This window comes from Hemicordylus capensis, chromosome 3 (genome assembly GCF_027244095.1).
Source record: "Hemicordylus capensis ecotype Gifberg chromosome 3, rHemCap1.1.pri, whole genome shotgun sequence".
In the NCBI taxonomy this organism is placed as follows: domain Eukaryota; kingdom Metazoa; phylum Chordata; class Lepidosauria; order Squamata; family Cordylidae; genus Hemicordylus; species Hemicordylus capensis.
Window position 1 is genome coordinate 145590206 of NC_069659.1, and position 25289 is coordinate 145615494.

General features: G+C 43.1%; 1 long non-coding RNA gene across 1 annotated transcript in view; it reads left to right on the top strand.

Moving 5' to 3' along the window:
* Window positions 1–25053, top strand: part of LOC128349217 (uncharacterized) — a 37198-nt gene extending 12145 nt beyond the window's left edge. Inside the window, exons 2-3 of the long non-coding RNA XR_008318627.1 lie at window positions 23965–24112; window positions 24951–25053. This is a non-coding gene — a long non-coding RNA (uncharacterized LOC128349217). The remainder of the gene's footprint in view (window positions 1–23964; window positions 24113–24950) is intronic.
* Window positions 25054–25289: the final 236 nt, after the last annotated feature.

Below are 25289 nucleotides of genomic sequence, written 5' to 3' on the forward strand. Positions count from 1 at the left end.
GAACTTGTGCGGGGCATTCTCGGACTTCCGGTGCCAGGAGGCCTCTGGTCCCTGCCACCCTTACCGGCTCCATGATGGTAGTCATAGGGGTGGCCAATCCAGCTGCCCAGGTCAAGCTCCCTGCTCATCTGTGCAGAGAGCCCAGTTAGGTTCTATGCATGGATCATGTATATAGCCTCATTGTGTGGAAGCAAGGTAGGAGGAAAAGCTACCCAGGTTTTCCACCTACCTTGCTTCCACACAATCACTCCTATCCAGGTTTTCCTGTGACCTTGCTTCCTCACAGCCGAAAATTGGGAGCACACACACAGCTTCCAAACCTGGGTAGAACACAGTTTTGATTATGTGAATGACCTCTCTGTCTCCTAATAAAAATCTGGACTTCTGTTTGATAAAGGGTTGCAATGGAGAATGAAAATAGTTAAATTACTGTATGGTGCTACAAAAGATCTAAATTGGCAAACTCCCGCCATGCCTGCTGAAACTACAGAAATGATGAGCAGGAGAAGATGGCAGGTAGCTAGACCTCTTCAGTATGCAGTTGTGGGAGGAATGGTGCCAAGTTCATGTCAACTCTAGAGTGCTTCTGCAAAGAGCACAGGCTCTCGTCATGATTGAAAGGTGGCAATCAATGCAACACCATGTCCCAGCTGGTTGGTAGCCAGATAGGCTTGGTATGTGCTTTATATTTTCCAGTACTATTTGAGCTGAAAAGTTATTGCTAGATTCCAGCCAAGAAACTATATTTATCTTATCCTGCACTATTCTAAATCTTGGGGAGGATGATCTTCAGAAACAATGATTTTAAAATCTTGCTTTGTTTCAGTTTCTGTTAGCAGCATTCATAATTATCATCAGCTAGCACTAAATCAATCATGATTTGTAATCATTTTATCGTTAATGGTTTTACACAGGAAATTAAATGTGCAAAGAGTCACATTGAAGAACTGTATACCCCCAAATTAAGTTTTTTAAAATAAAAAAAACCCCACAGATTTAACTAACAGCAGCTGTGTTGGCTGAGCATCACACAGGATTGGTCCCTATGGTAATATCAAGCAACAACAACTGGCATATTTGTGCAAGACACCACAGGGGCCAAAGCCCAGTATCTGTACTAGAACTGGAATGGTAGCCATTTGTATTTCTGTGTTGGCATCGCCACTGCTTCCAATATAGCACAGAAAAGGCTGTGCACGGTCAAGTTAACCCCTGCTAACTTGGCAAAGAGGCACCTTTTAATGTGGTGATTCTCTTTATTGAGCAGGGGGAGTAACTGGCCCTATCCACCTCCAGCACAGGACCTCCAGTGACTGTTGCTGGGGTCTGTCTTATGTTTCTTTTTAGATTGTGAGCCGTTTGGGGACAGGGATCCATCTTAATTATTTATTATTTCTCAGTGTAAACTGCCCTGAGCCATTTTTGGAAGGGTGGAATAGAAATCAAATGAATAATAGTATATAAATAATAATTGCTTGGTACTGGGAGAGATGTAAAAGGTTTCCCTGGAAACACTTGTATGGCTACTCAAAAGTCAGGGAGCAAATTGAGACTCCTTTTTAAAAATTACCATAGCATCATAGTAGCCAAACAAGTTCACACCTTTCCAGTACCTGGCCTTGCTTCTTAGATCACCTTACTACTACTACTACTACTACTACTACTACTACTACTACTACTACTACCACCCTTCCTCAAACCTGTATGCATATATAACTTTAATTATCACATTTTCTTGTTATTCATATATAATATGAAACGTATGCACTATGAGAGACCTGAACAACTTCTGACCCATCAAGATGAATGCGTGGAATGCAGCAGTCCTTGCTTCTGTAGTCCCAGATAGACAGCAAAAACAGGAAACTCCTAGCAAGCCCCTGTCAGCCCACCATGCATAGCTGTTGGGCTGTGCTTAGCTTGATGGGTCTTAAGTTGTACAGTTCTAAATGAAATATTCCTAGAGAAAACTTCAGGGATCGCTTGGTGATACGTGGCCGTGAAAGACAAAACTGGCTGCTCAACTACACTGAAGTATTTAATCTTTATGTATTGCTTCAATATGACACAAAACCGGTTCCTGAAGACCCTGTAATGTTTAGAGTTAGTGTTGGGTCATGTTTGAAAGCGCCTTCAAACTGTTAATCACTCAAAAACTCTGAGAATTGCAGTCACTGAGTAAGAGACTTTGAGAACAACTGTCTAATACATTTAAAGTGTTCATAATGTTGTCAAATCTAAAATTATTTTTAAAAAGGAAATGCTTGCAGATGTCAATTATTACTACCCATTACAATTAATCTGTTTGCAGAACAAAAATGGGAGTCAGTGATACAGTGCCATTGCTTGGCATTACTTATGACATGTGTCCATTTTTGCTTGAGCCCTTCCTTAACAGAATGCAACATTGATCACAGCATTTCCCCTCTTGTTATCTCAGGCAGAGGCATGGAATCTTAAGAAGTTCCTATTGAATCATTAACCCAAATCAAATTCTGAATAACTAGCCTGTCCTAAACATAATGACCCAGAAACCAAAAAAGTGAACAGTAAGTGCCATGCACACAAGGGTGTAGCTAGGGGAGAGGGGACCTCAGTTTGCCCCTTTCCCTGGTGACCCCTCGGAGTGAGGGAGATGATGGAAAAAATAGGGAGGGGTGGATCGGGGGGGGGCTCAGGAGCTGGGGGCCCGGGTTCCTTGAATCCAACCGCTCAATTACTGCTACACCCCTGCATGCACACCTAGGGTGACAAATGACTAGAAGCCTCTTGGCTTAGCTGGTTGTTAAGTTTCTGTCCACTTGCCAGAATGTTTTTGTGTAAAAGCAAGAATTTTAGGTTCATTGCCAGAATTTCTTGGAATAAATCTATAGTCCACAGCATCATTTTCATGCATTTAATATGCCTGAAGTGTGGAACCCAGATATGTGCATAAATTCTAGTGATGGAAGACTTCTTCTGGCTTGTCAGATTGGCTTAGAAACATCAGCTGAGTTGCTTAAAAACACCTAGCCCTCCTTCTTTCCCACTCATCCATCCAGCTCTCCCAATCCCAAACTTAGTACCTCCTTCCCCTTTCAACAACACTCTCCTGCCAAGGGCAGCAGCAATGGTGGTGGTGCTCTAGCCAAAGGAAGGGGAGTATTTATTGGATCTCCCCCTCTCTCTTACATGCCAGGAGCCCACTAGGATAAAAACCCTATTTGCTCTTTGGTAATGTAGTTTCCCCCATGGGTTAATTCAAGCTAGAGAAGAATCCATGGACCTCATAATGCTCACTTCTTCTTCGAGATAAGCATTACAAGTCCCCAAAGCTTGTATCTGTGCCCAGGACCAACAGGCTTCACGGCCATCTCTAACAAGGCCTCTGAGCTCAACCCCAGCTCATCATATTATATGCTGCTTTATGAAAAGCATAGATTGCATATGTGTACTTCCTTCACAGGCTCTATTGAGTAAAGGCAGAGAAACTGGTTGATGGCAGAATAATGTGGTGACTTATCAAGCATAAGGGATTGCTCTCTCACACACTCCATTGAGCAGCTCCTTCACTCCAGAAATGTGTCTTGTAGACACAGACACATCCCATTGTACATGCCAAAATTAGCCGCCGGATGAAACAAAAATGAGGAAATGTACCAGCTTTACTCCAACAGGGGTCTGTCAGGATCTATCCCATATGCATTATCCCCCTGTCCATTTATCAAAATTTTTGAAATTAAAAGTTGACAACCCTGTGCACAGAGCAGAACTGTTTACATTCCATTGTCAAGAGCAGTTTGTTCTGCAACTGTTTGGAGGCTGATCAGGAAACCTACAGTAGTGTGCGTGTGTACCTCTGTGTGTAAAAAGCAGTCCCCAACTGAGCAACGCATATAGAGCTGAAGTGCAGTGGCATAGTGAAGTAGCCAGATTGTGCTAGCCTGTTCCTGGACTGAATTCTCCTATGCACATTGGATGCAAGATGTCATGGGCACTTACACAGATAGATTGGGCTCAGAAATATATGAACCAATACTCTGTGATGTTAACACACACACCTGCCCCAATCGAGCTAGGTGAGGATACTGTTGTTGGTCCTACCATGTTGGTCTCCCTACAGTGTGATGTATCCCCATATCACATCCAACTTGCAAAGGCAGGCAGTCTTGGGTGTGAATGCCCCATACTGCACTTGACCTTTAATTCAGAGTATAAGTAGGGGATAGAGAACAAACTAACATTCTTCCAGGGGATCCCATGAACTACTTCTAGAGGGAAAATGGACTTGGCTATAGCTGAGAACGACATAAGCACAGTTGATGAAAGATGTAGCTTATTGCATTTAGTAGATCTCAGTCTTGCCCAGCTTGTGACCCACTGAGCTGAACACAACCCACTAACCATGTAATGTGGTCTGCCAGGTGCTTGGCAATAGTCAGGTCTCTCTAGGCAGCAAAAAATGTCTCCTGGAAGGCTGCCATCTATAGATACTGGGTTGACAGACCTTATTTCCAATCAAGATTTTAAAATTTCTGATAAAGTAGGCAGACTTTCTACCGTTTAGAATTCCATTATTTAATTGCTAACCTGCAACAGTTTGCTTTGTCTGAAGAGCATTCTTCTCACATTTGTAAAAAGTCAACAGAATTGGGTATGTGTTTCTGCAGTGCTGGCTTCTGCCTTTCATGGCTTGAATAAACTTGTCTCGGTGTGCATTCCTGACAGTGGTGGTGGAGAGATGGGGGGAGGCATATGAAAAATTGCCATCTTTCGCAGCTTTAAAATGTTGGCTCTGTTGTCTGGCATAATTAAGTCAACAGTCTGCTGGTCTTCTTCCAGGCACTTTGACAACTGTTCTCTCACTGCCACCAGTAAATTAACTGGACTCTGCATTTCCCAAGGGACTTTAAATGCAGAACTTGCAATTCCCATCCTATTGCTCTCTTTCTGACAAAGTGGTGATGGACAGTAACATTCCGTGGATAGATGCTGCCAGGTCATTTGCTGTCTTATTGCTGCACCATTTGCGCTGTGATAACACTTAATTGTGGTAACACTTATGAGAACTTTTACTACTGGGTGTTTATAACACAACTGTTCGCATTCTTTCAAAGCTAATAGACAGCAGCTGGGGAATGAAGATCTTTTCCCATAAACGTTTGGGAAGGAGGGAATTACGACTACTGTTTCTAAACTATATGAGGAAAGAAAACACTTTCAGATGTTTTGAATTTCAGGTTCAAAAAAGAAAAGTTTCCCAAAGAACTGGTTTTATTTCTGCAAACAATAAAAGTTTCCCATGATCCAAGCACAAAACAATATAGGAGTTGCAAACTGTCTTGAAAGGTTTAATCACAGCTCTTGCCGTCAGTGAGGCTTAGCCCACTTCCCCCGCAGACGATCGCCAGACTGGCCGCCCACACGACTGGCAGCTCCATCATGGAGCCAGCTGGGGCTGTGGGGATCAGGGGGCTGTGTCGCACAGCCCCCAGAAGTTGCAGCATGCCCTGCACAAGTACGCGGGGCATCCTGGAGAGACCCCGAGCCGGGGTGGCTGCGTGAAGCATCCCAGTCAGGGGTCTCTTCATGTGTTGCCATGGCGTAGAGCCACGCCGCAGCAATACACAATCAAAATGCCGAGCGCTCGCTCCGTTAACCTCGGCTAAGGGGAGGGGTAATTTGGGCGGTTTGCTGCCGGTAGCCGCGTGGCTCCCGTTGCAGCACAGGATCGCCAAAAAGCGGGCTAGGCTCCCTTAGCCCACTTTGTGGTGATCGTGAGAATTGCCTCCTTCACTACTTATCATCCAGGCATTTATCAAAGTGTTAAGGTTCTTCCACTTGGAAGGTTTTGCAAATTTGCTTCACTGTGCTAATTCCTGTACTTATCACTGCTGCTAGTCCAAATGGGCTAGTCCAAGGGTTCCCAGGCTTGGGTGAACAGACGTTGTTGCTCTACAACTTCCATCAGCCCAAGGCAATTATGGCTAAAGTTTAAGGGAGTTATAGTCTAAAACTAACGACAAAAGATCCAACCAAAACAGCACTATTTAATATATACAATACAACCAAAGGCACAATATTGTATAAAATGACCATCCATATATAAAAGCATCATACAGAAACATGTGGGGAGCCAAGAATCAGTACAGATGGAATAACAATTGTGGCACAAAACAGTAATGGTAACAAGTTCCTGTACGACTACTATTTCTTCTGTGTGGTGCTTCATCTTCCATTTCCTGTTTTGACACTATATTCTTGGGGAAATGCCTTAATTCTCTAGCTGGCAGCCATTGTTTTTACTCCTCTCCATGATTCTAGAGGTGTTCCAACATCTGTATAATTTGTCCTTGTTATTTGGTCTCTATCTTTCAAAGGGTTATTTTTTACAGGCTTGGGCTCGTTACAGAAGTGAGAAGTAAATGAGCTGGTGTAGCCTGGTGGTATTGCAGAACATGAGCTATGAGTCTCTAATTTAAAACCTCAGGTCAATCATGAACTTACAGGATGGCCTTAAGCAAGTTACTGGCTGACATCCTGATTAACAAAGCACTGATGCAATGGGAGAAGCACTGGTGTAGCACCAGAGCTTCTGAAGAGTTCCAGAGTAATGCTGCACTGCTGCTAGTATGAGTGGGTGAGTGTGAACTCCTCTTCCCCTGACAGCCTTCTGTATAACCTGAACATATTTCCCTAAAGGCTGTGTGACCCTCAGGGATGTATTTTTGGGTAACATTGAGCACTTCTTGGGAAAGTGGAGGTCAATGAAATTTGTCCCCATTGTTGAACCAGCCATGGAGTTGAGTAACTAGAAAGTTTCAGAAGCACTAATGCTTCTCCCATTGCACTGGTGCTTTGTTAGTCACCAAATTGCTATTTCAATTGCTATGTCAATTGCTATTTCAAAGTTCCAGCATTTCAACTAACCCTGCCTTACGTTGAAAAGTTCTTGTGAGAACTTTAGATAACCTATGTGGAAAATGTTGAACACTTAGGAGAAGTGTTATATAAATACACAGAATAGCTTGTACAGCTATAACCTAGATACTGGTAGCTCCTTCAGTCTACCTTCAGGGCATGTTGATGTGGCAGTACTTTTCACTATTGTGCAAATAAATAAGGTAGGCTCTTAATTTTAAAATTGGAATAAAAATTTACAAACCAGCTAGTTCTATGCATAATTAAAAAGCTTTGTGGTAAATTGACCTCACTGTTTCATGTGAATATTTTCAGTATTAAGGTAAACTCTATGTTACAAATTTTACCATGTTCACAATTGGAAAACTTAAGCAAAACATGTTTCGTCTTTATCCTGAATACAATGTTCAATATTCTACACAGGTTTTATGCAGACTGAAAAATGCAGTTTAGCAAAGATCATAAAAGAGGTCTTAATCAGGTCTGAGGTCTCAACATACTTTTCCAGCTATAGACACTTCCCCTAAAAAAAACAAAACCAGAAGAATCCTCTGACTGGAAAATGAGTTAAAAGCAGAGACCTGGAATCAGAATGCAACATCCAGCCAAAGTCTTCAAGTGGATGATAAGTATGTGCCATTATTAAGTAGTTGCCCAGACAACCAGCAAACAAGAATGGGAACAAGGAGGAAATAATTAAGTACCAATGCAGAGATTGCTGTAAAACCTCTATTTAGCTGCGCTCTAATCTAAGCCTTTACTCTCTGTAATGTATGCTCCTGTTTGGTTTATTTCCCTCTGAAATGCCAGATATGGACCTGTCCCCCCACCCCCTGCACAGCATATGCACTACAATATACAATAAGCCTTGTTATTTTTTAAGACTTTTATTTTTTTCCCCACAACTAAATATTAGGTGAACCAGACTCCACCTTACAGAGCTGGTTTGCTTCATCGTTCTATCATTTCAATACATTACTTCATAGATCCATCACATCAATAGACATCTGAGGCATGCATATGACAATCTCATTCCTGTTGACAAAGAAGAAAGTTCCACTGTGTTAAATTGGGTTAGTGTACATAGAATTTTCATAGGATCCTGTGAAATCAGTACAGTGCGTTCATTTATGACATGATTTTGTTTTTACTGTTGTTTATGGGGAAGAAATAAAAAAAGTTCACGTGGCCCAAATCCCTGGTAGCTAGGGATAGGGGTGTGCACAACCCATTTGATCCTGAGCTAGTTAGTCTTAAACCAGGTCGGTTTAACAGTTCAATCATGAACCAGACCGGAGGTGGTCTGGTCTGCGATAAACTCAAACCAAGTTTGGTGCAACAGTTTGAGATCAAGGGTCTATGCTTGTGAAGGGAAATCCAGCGAGGACTACCGTAAACCTAACCGAGAGACCAGAGGAGAGCTGATCTTGCGGTAGCAAGTATGACTTGTCTCCTTAGCTAAGCAGGGTCCACCCTGGTTGCATATGAATGGGATACTTGATGTGTGAGCACTCTAAGATATTCCCCTCAGGGGATGGAGCCACTCCGGAAAGAGCAAGAAGTTCCAAGTTCCCTCCCTGGCATCTCCAAGATAGGGCTGAGAGAGATTCCTGTCTGCAACCTTGGAGAAGCCGCTGCCAATCTGTGTAGACACTACTGAGCTAGATGGGCCTATGGTCTGACTCAATATATGGCGGTTTCCTATGTTCCTAACCCTAACCCTAAGGAATCCAGTGAAGATACCCCTTTATAAGCAAAAGCTTGGGGAAAATCCTTGAAAAATGTTCTAAAGGGCAGCCACGGGGGGCAGTGAGAGAATTAGAGGTTTTTACCAGCCTGACCACAACTTATCCCCATTGGTGAAGCCACCACCTCTCTCTCCAGCAACGTGCCATGAATTCTCACCAGATACCCCTTTATAAGCATAGTCCCTTGAACAGTCAAACCAGTTTGGTTGAATGGACAAGCCTGGCCAGTCTGTTTGACAAAACCGGTTCAGGGACCAGCAGTTTGGTTCAAATTCAGTCTTAATTTGAACCAAACTGCATTTTTTGGCTCATGCACATCCCTAGCTAGGGAAGGCTGGTGGGGGGTGGTTGGCAGGAGTATAGCTACCTACTCCCACAAGAGAGAAGTGCTGGTCTTCTGGGAGCAAGCATGAATTCTCCCCTTTGCTAAGCAGGGCTCACCCTGGTTGCATTTGAATGGGAGACTACATGTGTGAGCACTGTAAGATATTCCCTTTAGGGGATGGAGCTGCTCAGGGAAGAGCATCTGCATGTTTTATGCAGAAGGTTCCAAGTTCCCTTCCTGGCATCTCCAAGATAAGGCTGAGAGAGACTCCTGGAAGCAACCTTGGAGAAGCCTCTTCCAAGTCTGTATAGGCAATACTGAGCTTCAAGGACCAATGGCCTAGCTTGGTATAAGGCAGATTCCTGAGTTCCTTTTCATGGTGATCCTCACACCATGCCACATGGCCATGCATATGACTGCCGCTGTGGTGAGTGGCATGGCATTCTGGAAGACAGGGAAACGGAGCCTGGCCTCTAGATATCCGACAATGCACCATGTGAGGAATGTGGTGCATTGGGGGATTTCCCCACAGCTGGGTCCTCTAGCCACCCGGCTTTGAGTCTGCTAAGGCTGCAGGCAGCCCAAGCAGACACACAACCAGGGACTGGGGTGGAAGGGTGTGCTTGCACCATTCTACCTTGATAATAGTTCAGGAGGCAACCTCGTTCTACCTGGTATGAAAGCACCAGGATCAGTCATGATCCTGGCAATGCACACAAGCAGCCCTACCCAGTTAGGGCTGTGCACAACTGGGTAGGACTGCTCACGTGAACAGACTCAGATATTAATTGTTCTTCCGAAATCTGGAGCAGAATTTTTAAAAAGCTATACACCCATTAGGTGCCATTCTACGAAGGTCTCAAACCAACTAACGTAGGGCATCCTTGTCTCAGAAATAAATGGGTTTAATAATTGTAATAGAACTACTATTACTTCTACTACAATAAAGATTTATATACAGGAAATAACATGATTAATCTTAGCTGGATCAGGGCCATTGTAGGAGTGATTATAATGCATAGGTTTACTATGTACTAATTTTTTTCTACAGACTGTAATAATTTTATGGTAATATAATGTAGATTACATTACTCAGTGTACTGACATTTAAAAAATACATAAGAACCATATTATGTAATACTTTCTGAAATATCTTGACTTATCCTCCACCAGAAGCACTTTCCTCTCTGTCCTCTCTATCTACTCGTCCCCAAAGCAGCCTTCTGTGCTCCTGAAAAGCCTGAAAGGGTGTGTGTTTTTGCAGTAGAAAGGGGGAATTCCCAGAAATCAGCTTGCCTTCAAATTAATTTCAGCAGCAATTTCACCCTGTATGCTTGGCCTGACCATATCAGCTTTCTTTAAAATCTATGTTGTCCAGGCAGTTCATTACTTAACGTCTTTTGGACTTAACCTCTTAGAATTTGGATGCACAGAACTGGTGTATATTGTAAATTTTATTTATGGTCATTGACCAATTATAAAACCAAAAACTTACAAAGATTACTATGACAGAAATCAGATAACACGGTAGCGATTGGTAGCAAGTCATCATCGCAGCAGTCTTATAAACAGTCCAAGCTCCCTTTTGAATCAATCAGGGAGCTGCACACCCTAATGGCTATATAACAGAATATTGCTACAGTATAGGAGATAGAGGAATCATTATCCGCAAGTAAAAATTTAACTAAAAAATCATCAGAGTGTCCAGGGAATCTAATCAATAGGGGTAAAATCAAACGGTGCCTAATATCCTGATAAAAGCTACAATTCAGCTGATGTGTTAAATTTCAAAACAATTCAGAAACACATTTAAGTGTTGTAATAGAAGTAAATTATCGGGGGGGGGGGATTTTAGCACCAACTCAAGAAACATTGTTTTTCCAATAAATTTATTCAGAACTGTATCCTTCTTCTTAGAACAAGTGTGGTGACATTCCACTCTCCTATTTATATTTCCCAAGTGAAGTTGGCCCAAATCCTTCTTTCTTGTGAGCTTTGTTTGACTGAATATTAGTGCTGGCACAGAGCCACTCTTTCTTCTGGGAGCTCTGTCACACAATAACTGAAGCAAGAGTTGCAAAACAATTAGCACAAAGCTACTCAAGGTTCTGGCTGCTGTCAGGACTTGTTTCTGAGCATTGGCCCACGGGACAGCAGAGATCAACGGAGGAGACAAAAACCACCATTTCGATGTTCTCTAATCACACATTCAATCGCAATGTAGTCCTATATAGCTTTTTCCAAATGATTCACTGATGGAGCCCTAAAAAGACCTGGGAATGTTGATGAGCTAAGATATCCTTCTTGTGGCATACAGTCTAAACACAGCTCAACTAAAGTAGTATACCCAATCTCTACAGCATACACTGTGAAGAATGTGGGGTTGCCAGTTTTAGATATAAAGCAAAAATGCTGGCACTCTGAGGAAAGTAGAACTGTGAGAAATCTCCCTGAGAATTCTTGCTGTCTTGTCAGACCCTTTTTGTCTACTTTGAAATGCCTCAGTGTTTTATTGACGAAAGAGGTTCCAATCTGTTTCAATATTTTTCTTTAGGGTGAAATCTAGTGTCAACCTAGGGTTGAGAGATTCCTCTGTAAAATTACCTTAATCAAAGATTTTGTGTTCTGCAGCATCCAGTGATTTTATGTCCTTCTTTTCTAGGATTATTATCTATCTATCTGTATCCGAAGCTGATAGAAAGCACTCCTGGCCATGGCCTCCACCTGAGATACCAGGGTGAGGCCTGAGTCCAGGAGTACTCCCAAGCTGCGCACCTGCTCCTTCTGGGGGTGTGTAACCCCATCCAGCACATGAAGATCTAACACACCCCTCAGATTCTGAGCCCCCGCAATGAGCAGCTACATTTTGCTTGGATTCCGCTTCAATTTGTTCTCCCTATTCCAGCCCATTACTGCCTGTAGACAAGCATTTAGAGAATGAGTGCCATTTCCTGAAGATGAAAGGGAGAAGTAGATTTGGGTGTCATCAACATACTGATAACATCCAGCACCAAATCTCCTGATGACCTCACCCAGTGGTTTTATGTAGACATTGAAAAGCATTGGTGACAGAATGGAGCCCAGAGGGACTCCATATAACAGCTCCTGTTTTGAGGAGCAACTGTCACCAAGCTCCACCCAAATCTACCCGAGAGTTAGGAGTGGAACCACTGCAAGGCTGTACCCCCTATCCCCAACTCTTCCAGGCGATCCAGAAGGATACCATGGTCGATGGTATTTAATGCCGCCGAGAGATCCAGAAGAACCAGCAGAATCACACTCCCTCTGCCGATTCCCCAGTAAAGGTCATCCTTCAGGCCGACCAAGGCTGTCTCAACCCCATAGCCAGCTCTAAAGCCAGTTTGAAATGGGTCTAGATAATCAGTTTCCTCCAAGACTGCCTGGGGCTGGTCGGCCACCACCCTCTCAATCACCTTGCCCAACCAAGGGAGATTGGCGATTGGCCTATAACTATTGTGGGAAGAACTCTATGGTGTTTTACAGGTAGGTTCCAGACCTCACCCAGACTACCAGGAAAATAAAAAATCCCAGAAAAATCAAATAATTTCCCCAAAAATGTGGGGAAAACTCTCCCATTGTAAAAGCATGGGAAATGATACCTTCTGACAAACTTGGTCAGTTCTCAGGTACTTTTCAAGAAAGAAAGTCTGGACTTCCAATGGATTATGAAGCCATGAACAAGCTACATTTTTCAGTTCACTGTATTTGAATCCATGTTGGATTTCCACAAAAACTGCTTAAGAAACTGAAAACACCAGCAAGCTTAATTGCTGAAGAGATAGATACATTTTCCTAAAAACATAAAAAGATTGTGCTGGCAGCAGGGAGGTCTGGTGTGGAGGTCTGCCTCCCCACACATGATCAAATTCCATTTGCCCAACACACAATTGGTGCTGTGGCAAGCGACAAAGCAGGGAGCTGGAGGAGGAAATCCTCCTGCATCCCAAAATGCACTGCACTCCTGCACAGATATAATGGTATACTGAGATATAACAAATGTTTCCACTCACTGGTTTTAAGGAATGTACAGGATTTTGCATTCTCTCTCGCGTGTGCTCTTGTTCTTGCTCTCTCTCTCTGGCCACATTTGCACATAAAATGGAATTGGAGTTTTAAGTGTGTAGAGGCTGCCTCGCTGTGATGTCGGAAATGCATTCAACTCCACTTCCGCAGGGTGACCCACCCAAGGTTTGGGTCTTGAAACTGTAATCTGAACTCTCAGGTTGTAGTGAGTTTCATTGCTGCAACCCAAGGTTCCATGAAGCCTGTGTGTCATCCAAATTCAGAACTGCATGCTGCATTCCCTGGGACCAGAGTTGAGGGAGGAAGCTCCTCCGTCCCTCTGGCCCTTATTGGCCGTGCAAGCTGTCCTTCATGCCAGAAGGAAGCCCATACAGCCAGTTCCCCCTCCTCTCTGCAGTCTCTCTGACTGCAGAGAGAGTGTTTTTCATGACATCTGAATTTGGACAGGAGAGCACAGGGGAAGTGGAACCGTGGGTCCATTGGATTTTACGTGTAAATGCAGCCATTCTGTCTTGTGCATAGCCACCAGAAGCAACTGAGACCAATAATTCTTAAAAAATTAAACTGAAGACAAGTGCAATCACCCCGGACAGTATCCAGATAAATTAATCATGACTAAGCACCACTGAAATACAAGTGGCACATTAGTCATGACTAACTTAGACTGCATTCTGTCCTCTTTCTCTAACTTATTCTGGCTTTCCTTGTTTTGGCAATTTTTATATTTACTTAACCAACGAAGGTTCATTCACACATTATGCTGAACATTCATAGAACAAGTCTAGAGTATACCCAGGTACTGATCTGTACACATGTACAGTCATTCACATGATATGCTGAATGCAGGTATAGAAGTACACTTCCTATCTGTACCATGCATTCGAAGAGCCTGTATCCAGCTTTGCTTTTAAAATGGTTGCAGGCACTATCATTCATACCAACACATGTACAAGTGTACAGACATCTGTACACTCATACAGCATTATATATGTATTGGGCTCAAATTATACTTTATTCTTTACCAGGGACAGCATCTCTTCAGGTACATAGCTCTATCTTTTTTTAATTCCAAATGTCAACTAGTAGCTGTCTAGATAGAAGCCCTCTCTAAAGGCTTGCATCTGCTCAGAATCTCCAATCACTCTCCACCAGGTTTGGCTGAGAAGCCCCCTTTTAAGCAATCAGTATCAACCATTTCCAAACTGGTGACTAAAAGCCAGTAAAATTTACTCCTTCTCAGCCCCTTTGGCTCTCAGGCTTCTCTAGTTCCATGTTGTGTTGTTTTTCTGTAAATCTTTCATATGACTTGCAAAGACTAAATGGTATCACCAGTCATTTATGTGCCCAGATGCTTGACATCTTCTGCTACCCCACAGGTAGTCTGTTTTTGCTACCTACCTTCTTGGGGCTCCAAAAGCAAAGGGGTTGATCAGGTCCTGGGTAGGTCCAAGAAATGGTTAGTTAGTTGGGTTCAGCTTTGTGGGTCACAAATTGAGTAGGCATAAGCTAGAGTTAGAGAAACCTTTTTTAAAATGGTGCTTTGATGCTTCTGCTCTGCTCTGCTCTGTCAAAAACTAATGGCGTAGAAGTTTGTTTTTGGCTTAAAAGCTTCTTGCAATGAGAGATATGCTCAGAGTCTCTAGGTAATGTCACTTCTTCAGTCCTAAATGCTTCAGTTCTGCAGCAGAGGTTCACAAAAACAGCTGGATATGCTTTTATCTTACACAAGGCCTAAAGGCCACATCTTGAGAGCAACTGCATTGGAACCTCCACGGCATTCTACCTGCAAGAGCTAAAAAACACTTCCCTTTGATTCTTAGAAGTTACGTATCAGATGTGCACATGATGATGGAAAATGGTGGGGGGAGCCCCAAAGCAAACAAACCAGAGCAAGACAAAGTCAACAGTGAAAATGATTCACTCCTGCTGTGGCTGCTCTTAAGAATAATGATTTAAATCTAAGTATTTGGTCATCTTCTAGCACCCGTCTATGTAAAAATGGGGTCACTCACACTGCACAAGCCTTGCCCCTTCCCACTTCCAGGAAAGCTGGTCTTGTGGTAGTAAGCATGACTTGTCCCCTTAGCAAAGCAGGGTCTGCCCTGGTTGCATATGAATGGGAGACTTGATGTGCGAGCACTGTAAGAAATTCCCCTTAAGGGATGAGGCCACTCTGGGAAGAGCAGAAGGTTCCATGTTCCTCCCTGGCATCTCCAAGATAGGGCTGAGAGAGATTCCTGCAAGCAATCTTGGAGAAGCTGCTGCCAGTCTGTTTAACCAGTGTTTCTCAACCACCGGTCCATGGACCAGTGCTGGTCCGCACGGTGTTGGGTACAGGTCCGTGAGGCATCACTATTAAAAAAAACAAAAACCCCATTTTTTTTTGACTGCCAGGGGCTCTTCAGACCAAAATGGGGGCTCTTCAGACCAAAATGAACCATATCCAGCAGCGAGTGCTGCCTGGAAATGAGCTCTTGTTTGGGGGGGGGGTTGGGGGGAGGTGCCTAGAGGTGGGGTTGGGGGGAGATCCCCTGACTAACTGCTGGTCCAAGAAACTGCACATGAATAATGTACTGGTCCATGACTTCAAAAACATTGAGAAACACTGGTGTAGACAATACTGAGCTAGAAGGACCTATGGTCTGACTTAGTGAGGCTATTCACACAATTGTAGAAAATGGGGCTAGCCTCCGCTAGCCCCATTTTCTACAACGTTGTGAACCACTGGGCTCGGCTGCAAGCCCGGTGGTTCCTGAGCGGGTAAACCGCTCAAGTAACCCTGCCCTTAAACCGGGTGTGTGGAGTGAGTGCTCCGCAAATCCTTTTTTTTTTTTTTTTGCTCATGAGTTGCTGCGGTGCGGCCCTATGCTGTGGCTACTCATGAGAAGACCCCCGGCCGGGAGGCTTAAAAGGAGCCTCCCAGCTCGGGGGTCTCTCCAGTATGCCCTATGCACTTACGCAGGGCATACTGCAGCTTCCAGGGGCCGCACAGCCCCCTAACTCCCCAGCCCTGGCCGGCTCCATGACGGAGCCGGCAGTTGTGTGGGCGGCCGCTGCAGCTGCCCAGAGCAGACCGGCTGGTCATCTGTGGGGAGAGCGGGCTAAGCCCACTCTCCCTGCTCACCCTCCCCAGGCTGGTCTCTTTGATCGTGAGACCTGCCTCAGTATATGGCACCTTCCTATGTTCCACAACTCAGCCTATGCATCCCAGACTGCAGTAAGCCGAAAGCAGAAAGTGGGTGTGCAGAAATCTGCTTGGGGATAAGAGAGCCCTTGGTTATCCTAACAGGCAAGTACGATCTATTCTAAAATATGGCAGAGTTTGTAAAGGCTGATATATCTGGGAAGATGCTGAGATTCTTTCCAGAAATGTCCATAATGAATCTAGTCACCATCCTCAACCCTCGCACCTCCTTGGCATGTATTTTGCTGAACACATTTTGATCACAACCCAGCCCAGGGGGACTTTAAATCCTGCTTGTCCAACCCTCTCAGACCACTTTCCGGGAGAGAGGAGAATGGCCAAAATAGCCCCACTGCACAAGCATCAGCACTGCAGGAGCAGGGCTGCCAGCACTGTGTGTGTGCTTTTTTGGCTTCCATGGGTACAGCATTAGTCAGGAACGTTGGCCACTGATTTTGAGCTGTGTAAATAACACTAACTTGTGATAATTAAATTCTAAAAGAGAGTAGTAGATTTTAATAGTTTTAACATACTTCTGCCCAGAGATTTTCTTCTCTGGCTACTATTTCCAAGCTCAGCTTTCCTACTTTTTTATGGTCAATGCTGCATTCATTCATTCATTTGTTCATTCATTTGCTTACACATACACACTTGCAAAGATTGTGGGGTTGCTTTCTGCTTCCAGTGGTAATCCTATTTCTCTGAGACAGGTGGCAACCCCAAATTCACATTTTTGGGTGAATTCATGTTGCCATGATGTGCAAAACAAGCTAATCTACTGAAATTAAAAAGGTTCTCTCTCTGCATCAAAAATATTCAGGAGTCAGTATATTTCTAACTCCACTCTGGCTAGAACTAGGCAAAACACAGCCAAGATTTGTCATACTGAAAAGTAGATGCTAATTACATTCTACTAATTACATTTGAGTAGGCATCCAAGGATGATTCATGTTGCATAATTTTGCAAGCTTCCTCTGCCTGACATATTTCCCTAGCTCTTTGAAAAGTATTTCTATTGTCACTAACATGCCTAGTTGTCTTGAACATGGGCTGTTATAATTAATCATTGAACCATGGGTTTCAGACAGCTGGTAAAATATTATTCAGGTTTCTACATTTTGCCCAAGTCTGGATCTCAGCCACAAGTCTCTTCCTAAAGTTTAACTTTTTCAGCCTGTTCCCAGGCCTACAGGCCAAATGATTTTATTTTTTTTAAAAGGAGCTGGTTTTTTAAATATTTGTAGATAATAGGCAGAAGTCAACTGAAGCTGAAGGTCAGGGGCACAACTATAATAGGGCAAGGGGAGACAGTTGTCTGGGGGCCCGCTGCCTTGCCACCCTGGCAAATCACATGACTGACTCCCCCAGCTGTGCACCCATCCCAGCTTCCTTCAGTTGTATTCATCCTCGGAAACTGATGTGAATATTAAGACTTGGAGCTACCAGAACAGCAGGTCTTTCTCTAGTACCATTAAATGACTTGCATTGTCCATAATTTACAAAACCTTTTCAAAAACAATTTAGGATGATATTCTATTGTGGCACATAGGTGTTCTCTCTCTCTCTCTCTCTCTCTCTCTCTCTCTCTCTCTCTCTCTCTCAATTTTACTATGCTTTTTGTTACCACTATTCAGTCTCATTTAAGATTTCTTTACTTCATGATCTGAGCTTCAGTGAGGGGGGCGGCGGCATTTTAAAATCTTCTCTCTGGGCCCACTCCAACCTTGCTATGCCCCTGCTGAAGGTGTTTAATGATCTGAAAAGATGCATTTGTATTTAACTTTAGAGAAGGAAGCATAAAGATATGTTTATTTAATCACACCCAGTTGATTTAGGATTCTATTCTTTTAAATGCAAGACATGCTTTCAAGCCATTACAAATAGACATAAATGGTATGTTATCTATACTTCAAGGTAACATGCTAGGCTTCCCCTCTGGGCAGCCAGTCACTGAAAATTTCCCAGCATTAAGACTTCATAGTTTCTGGGATGAAGACCAAAGATATGAATCCTAATCAATTAGCATTTATTACAGACAGCTTGTGACTGCATAAATTTCAATTGCACATTATGGAAGTTAATATTTCATCTCTTCTAAATGATACACCTTAATCCAGCTAAATCTAACTCCATACCTATAAGATCAGGTTTTTGTGATATGTGTGCCTCTCTATAGGCACATGGCAAATATTTAATGTGTGTTATTTTAATTTTCAGTTGTTGCTCATGGCCCTTTCCTGCTAAGCGTTCTAATAGTGCAAATCTCATTTAACTGAATGGTGTTGTTTGCCTGATGATTTTAATCTTTTTATTAATAGCTAATCAGCTATGCCTAGAGAGATACAGCTCCACCCACAGATCATTTTCATGGATCTTCTATTTAAACACTTCCCTTAAAATCCTTCACACTTGGAATTTCACATTAGGTAAAATATGGTGGCAGCTCTGTAATACCATAAAGAATGCTGAAGATAGTGTCCAGAAAGAGGATTGTATTGTGGGCTAATTGATGGGCTTATACAGTATAATGTCCAGGAATGCCCATGAAGGTTTTGTCTCATGAGTGACAAGGTTCAGTGGAGAAATATTCATGTTTGGTACAGGTGCTATAGGATCAAAGAATTTGGCTAGTGAGAACCTCTCCTAGATTAAGGTAGGGGTAGGAGGAACTCTGGAGATAGGAGCTTTGGGAAGCAGTGCTGCTAAGAGATGGGGACCTGAGGAGCCACGGAATGCAAGAGAAGGGTGGAGATTTATACTTTTTTTACAATGCCTAAAAACAATTGGGTTGTATGCTAAGGGGCAGAAGGACTTGGGAAGCCAGCTGCTGAGGGCTATGGTGCCAAGGGCAAGGAGTCACACTGGGCAAAGAGGCACCTTCTACAGTGATGGTTCTCATATATTGATCAGGGGGAGAGCAACTGTCCCAGATCAACCCAGCACAGTGTTCTTCTATTGGCTGTGTCAATATGGTTTAATTTAAACAGAGGGCAAAGCAGAAGTCCCTAGGGATATGCTTGTGAGAACAGAAAAGAGGAGGGATGGGTTTCATATTTTTTGGCTCAGAAGAAGAAAGCAAATCTTTAACTGTAGGTCTTCAGTATGAAACATCTGGGAATGACTGTAGCCATTTGTTTCAACTGTGCATTTTTAGCAGGGCCAGTTCTGTACCTGTCTCTGGAAACTGCATCTGGAAAATCACTGTCAGTATGTTATCTGTATTTGGATTTTGGAAGTGGCTTTAAAGAAATATTTACTATGCATTAGAGGCTCCTTTCTTTGGATTGCAATCAGTGTTCCCGCTAACAGGGATTGCCAGATGTTGTTGACTACAACTCCCAGAATCCCCAAGCAAAGGTTATTGCAGCTGGGGATTCTGGGAGTTGTAGTCAACAACATCGGGGAATTCCTGTTAGAGGGAACACTGATTGCAATCTATCCACACCAGTCTCTAATAGTTAAATCTCTGACAGGGAAGGGCCAGGTGCATCTTGATTCTAGAGCAGTGGTTCCCAACCTGGGACCCTCCAGATATTTCTGAATTACAACTCCTATCATCATCCCCAGCTTCCATCAATTGAAGCTCAGCAACTTCTGGAAGCACCCAGGTTGGGAGCCACTGTTCTAGAGTACATACATGCAAATATGTTGTAATAAAGTTGAAGTTATGGTTTTGATTGCTAGCTGGTAAACTCTTTTTCTTAGGCAGATCACTAGCTAATAGTCCAGGAAAGCATAGGATGGCTCTAAATGGGGCATTAATGGTCTTGAAGTCCCCCTGAGTGGAGAAACCATCTGAGTGGAGAAACCAACCATCTTGCAAAGAGGGCTCATATCCTCTTTTAAAGCCAGTATTAAATGTTGTCATTATACAGGGATAGGATAGGAATGCTGCAAAATTCTCCTTTCTCCAAAATTAGCTTTGCATTAAGGGTTCTGTAACAATGCAGGATTTGAGCTGAACCTTAAGAATCTTCACAGGAGCAATCCTGGGAGTATTTTGTTTGTTTGTTTCTTACTTGAGAGATAAACGGAGTAGCTAAAACTGTTCTCTGCTATTCCCCTGTAGCCACAAATGTGATCTGTGCTTGGGAATGCCTCTGTGCTTGGGAAAGAGAAAGCCATTAATTTCAGTGACATGTTTTTCTTTCTTAAAAGCTATAGTTTATTCCCTTGTTAGAATTTCATCCCTTTAGAATTTCTGTCGTCTAACCCTCATTCCTGTGCTTTTGAGGATGCTCAGGGAGAAAGGGGAAGGGGTGGGGGTGGGGGAACAGAATGTGCAATAAGATGGAGGAAAGATAATGCTTGGGATTGTTAAAAGAAAGGAGATAAAGTGGATTGGAGCTTGGACTTTTGCAGATCAGGTCCTGGCTCCTAGTCCCACTAGGACTGGTAAATTCATCTGGATTCTGAGAAGGGAACTCAAGCTAAATTATTAGAGAACTAAATTATTATTCGGACATAATGGAGAGCGATCTCTCTGCAGCCAGCAGGACTGCAGAGAGGAGGGGGAACTGGCTGTGCAGGCTTCCTATTTGCTTGAAGGACAGCTCGCACAGCCTAAGTTATTAGAGAACTATTAGAGAACTAAAGCTAAATGGTTAGAGAACAAAAACTAAAATTATTACTTTTGTAATAACTCCGTATCCTTCTGCCTGGGAAATGGGTGTCACCAGAGGACAAATCCAGTGCTTTCCAATATAAAGCTCTCTTTCTTGATTCAATTTGTGAGGCAGTCAGGGTTTTCTGTCAGACTATACATCTTTGGCCTACTGCTTTCCAGCCGCACCTACTATTTGCTGGCAGTAAATCTGCTTGCTTCTGCTTGCCTACTCCTTGGTAGCCCCTCACCTGTCTGTGCTCACCCAGTGTATCTGCCCACTCTGAATGCTTGACCATGGCCCTGATTAGAATTATAAGAGTGTACCATGGTGAGTCTTGGGCTTGCAGATTCTCTCCACTTTCTTCCTCCTTCATACACAATGAGAAGTGCTGATTCACATTTTGTAACAATTAAATCCTCGTCTGACATTCTGACTTGAACTAACTGAGGTTTGTACAAAACTCTGGCTGCATTTGCACATAATGCAGAACCATGGGTCCAATGGACCCGTGATTCCGCTCCCCCCCTGCTCTCCCATTCAAATTCAGACGTAATGGAGAGTGATCTCTCTGCAGCCAGTGATACTAAATAATAATAATAATAATAATAATAATAATAATAATAATAATTCAATTTCTATACCGCCCTTCCAAAAATGGCTCAGGGCGGTTTACAAAGAGAAATAACAAATAAGATGGCTCCCTGTCCCCAAAGGGCTCACATTCTAAAAAGAAACATAGGACACACACCAGCAACAGTCACTGGAAGTACTGTGCTGGGGGTGGATAGGGCCAGTTACTCTCCCCCTGCTAAATAAAGAGAATCACCATGGTAAAAGGTGCCTCTTTGCCCAGTTAGCAGGGATAACTGCAGAGAGGAGGGGGGAAGGACAGCCTGCACAACCAATCACAACCAGATTTGAGGGAGGAATTTCCTCCTTCAACTCCTCTTGAAGGGGATGCAGCCTGTAGTTCCCCATTTGCATGCAACACAGGCTGTGTCAAACTTTGGATTGTGGCAACGAAACTCACTACAACCCGAGGGTTCAGATAGGAGTTAGAAATCTGAAACCTCGGATACATTGCCATACCAAACTGCATTTGCACACATTCACACGTAACACTTTGGGAATCTCTGTCCCATTCAACTCTGGTTCCATGTTACGTGAAAATGTGGCCACAGTTTCCCATGTTCAGATAAGACAGGAAATTGTTTTGTTAAAAACTATTAAATGGAAGCTTCTAACTGTGCAAAGAGGAGGAAGGTATAGTAAGGGGAACATGCAAATCTGAGTTTTTGTATAGTGTGTTCTCAGAATGGTAAAACATGGTTTAGCATTTGCTCTGAACTGAATCAGCCTGTCTTCCTTGCCAAGAAAAAGCAGCAAAAAAAGCTTGTTGATCAGATTAAAGAACTGTAAAGAGACTGCAGTCAGTTGCTCAGAGATGTTTAAGCAATGGGAGTAGGTTTATAAACTTTCTGTTGGATTTGTTAATGACCTGCATAGATCTTCAAGGTTTTCTACACAGAATAACTACATGTGCAGCCAATAGGGATGTGCATGAAACCAGCAGGGGCCGGTTCAATGGCGGGGGGGGGGGTATACACTTACCTCCTCCCCACTGCCACATTTTCCCTGCTGGCACTCAGTTTTCTAAACATCCATTGGTGTGGCAGCATACCTCCCTGCCACCCTGTTTGGTACATCTTCCGGATATACCCGGACGTAGCGGATGCACCTGCACACTATGTGCATGAGTGCACACATGTCATGCTCATGAGTGCGCATGCTGGGCACATTCATGCACTGTGCGCACACACGCAGGCAAATCCACTACTTCCGGGTACATCCGGAAAACATAGTGAATGGGGCGGCAGAGAGGTACACTGCCGTCCCGATGGATGTTTAGAAAACTGAGCGCTAGTGGGGGAAACGTGGTAGTGGTGAGTAAGTGCATCTTCCCTTACCCTTAAAGCTTCACCCACCCACCCCACCATTGAACTGGAGGAACCACCCGCCATTCAAATCGGTTTGGAGGCCTATAAAGGGCCTCCAAACTGGTTCTGTGCACATCCCTAGCAGCCAACACTTGTCCATGACAATGTTTGCACTGAACTCAAGTCTCATGTTTTATAGGATGGGTTTCTTTCTATGTATTGTAATCAATTAGAGCATATTGTTGTTATTTTAAAGAAAACCTTAAAGCAGATCACTTTCAGATAATCACTGGGCACTAGCTGCACAATTAGGGGTAGCTGAAGGGGAAAAGTGTGGGAGATCTGGAAGACTGGTCTCCTATTTCATAACTTTCTGGCTTATATGGGTTGTATCTTCCTTGGTAAGAAAACTCCTGATAGTTGGACAGTGAAAACAATGAACTGAATTTGACACAATTGACATGGAAAGCTGGTTTCTGAAAGCTGGGAACCAAAGTGTGTTAAAGTACCTCCTTGTGCATTTGAGGCAGAAAAATCTATCAACACCATTCTTTCATAACATATGTTGCCATACTTGAGCTTGACTCATGTCAAAGCACACACACACACACACACACACACAATGCTACTTCACAACTATTGCACTGCAATCGTCTAACTCAATCCAGACCAGATGTAAGTTTTTGAAAGAAGTTTGTGGGTGTCATACAGAGTTAAGTTTCTTTCCTTTACCATTTATTTGACAGTTACACTCAGGGAAAAAAGTCAATTTAAACCAATTCCCTTGTAATATAGGGGGAAATAAGGAACTATCTTATGGAGGAAAAACATAGGAAAAATATTTCAGTTGGGATGTAAAAATGAAATATAAAACATTTCTTTGTTCACAATTTACTAATATCTAGAGTTCACAAACCAGCAAAAATACAGTGTCCCATTCATTTCAGTGGGAGAGTTAGACAGACCTATGTGCTAGGGTGTGTTTGGGAATGCAAGTATCTGCCAAAAAGCTAAATAGTGATGAGAGAGGCTGTAATTTGAAGCAGAGTAGCAATAGGGATGAGAAGCACCTCCTGCTCCCATGTAGCCTCTCTCCCACCAGCTGTTTACTGAGATGCATCCAGTATGGGTCTGAAGAAATGTGCCTGAGGGGAGGTGATTTCAGAGGGGAAGTGATGGGCGGAAGAAATATTAAAAACTATTTTCCTCTTAATATTAGAACATAAGAACAGCCCTTCTGGATTAGACCCAAGGCCCATCTAGTCCAGTATCCTGTTTGCCACAGTGGCCCACCAAATGCCTCTGAGAAGCCCGCAGGCAAGAGATGAGGTCATGCCCACACTCTTGCTGTTGCTCCCCTGCAACAGGTATTTATTTATTTATTTATAAATTATTTGATTTTTATACTGCCCTTCCGAAATGGCTCACCAATTACTCACAGCACATCCCACTCTTACGTTAAATCCCAGGAACCCTGACAAACATCCTCTACCTCTGGTGAGGCTTTTTCTTTGGAAAAGGGAATGGGGAAACTTTTAGCAGGGGTGCAAGTAGAATTAAGGTGCAGGCCAACTCAAAGGAATTCCCACCTTGATTCTTCTCATCAGCATACAAGCAGGGATGTTAGCTTATGTTGAGCACTTCAGCTTCAAGTATTCACTCCAACCCTATTGGCAATTGTGTAATTCTGGCTTTAAGCATACACCTAACTTTCTTCCACTGGAATATTTAAGACCTAAACATGCTTAACTTTAGTTGGATTATGTTCTTAGCTTACCCTTAGATCCATTTGTAGGCATCCCGCATATATAATGTAGACATCTGCCATGTTTGAAACAAATTCTGTACACATCTTTCACTGGCAAGGACCATAAGAAATGTTGACAAGTCAATGCTTGAACTTTCTCTCTCATGCTTTTTCTTACTTTTCTTAGTCTTTTGAAACTGGGGTGATATAAAAACAGGCTGGCAAAAAATGTCTCCCCCCGCCACCCACACACACATTTTGTGCTTATGAATTCCACCTTTGAGTATTAGGGGTATGTGAGAGGAATCATTCTAAATTAAAACCAAACTTAAATCCTGTGGTTTTCTAATACCACTTTGGATACATAATCTTCTAAGATAATCATACAACATACTGATTCTGTTTCAACATTCATTGAAATTCATCCGATTTATTTACTGTTATCTCTTGTCATTTAGACCTGTAATATGCTGAACTCGTTGAAAAGACTGATGTCCTATTCTAATCCAGGCTACTGTGTTTAATCAAGGAACAGGATCTGATATACAGCACAGAACATCCTTCGTTATCTACCCATGGAGATGAATGGGTTTAGCCTACCATAAATGAATACAGCAATGCTCACAAATAATTCTTCGTTTTTAATAGTTCACAATCCAGAGTGTGGGGGATGGGTGCGGGGGAGTAAGCCTGCTTGCTCAAACATAGAACAGACTGGAGAAAATTATGGCCTTGTTTTTCCATCTTCATTCTAGGATGAGAGATATAGCATCCCTACCCACAATATACTAGTGAGG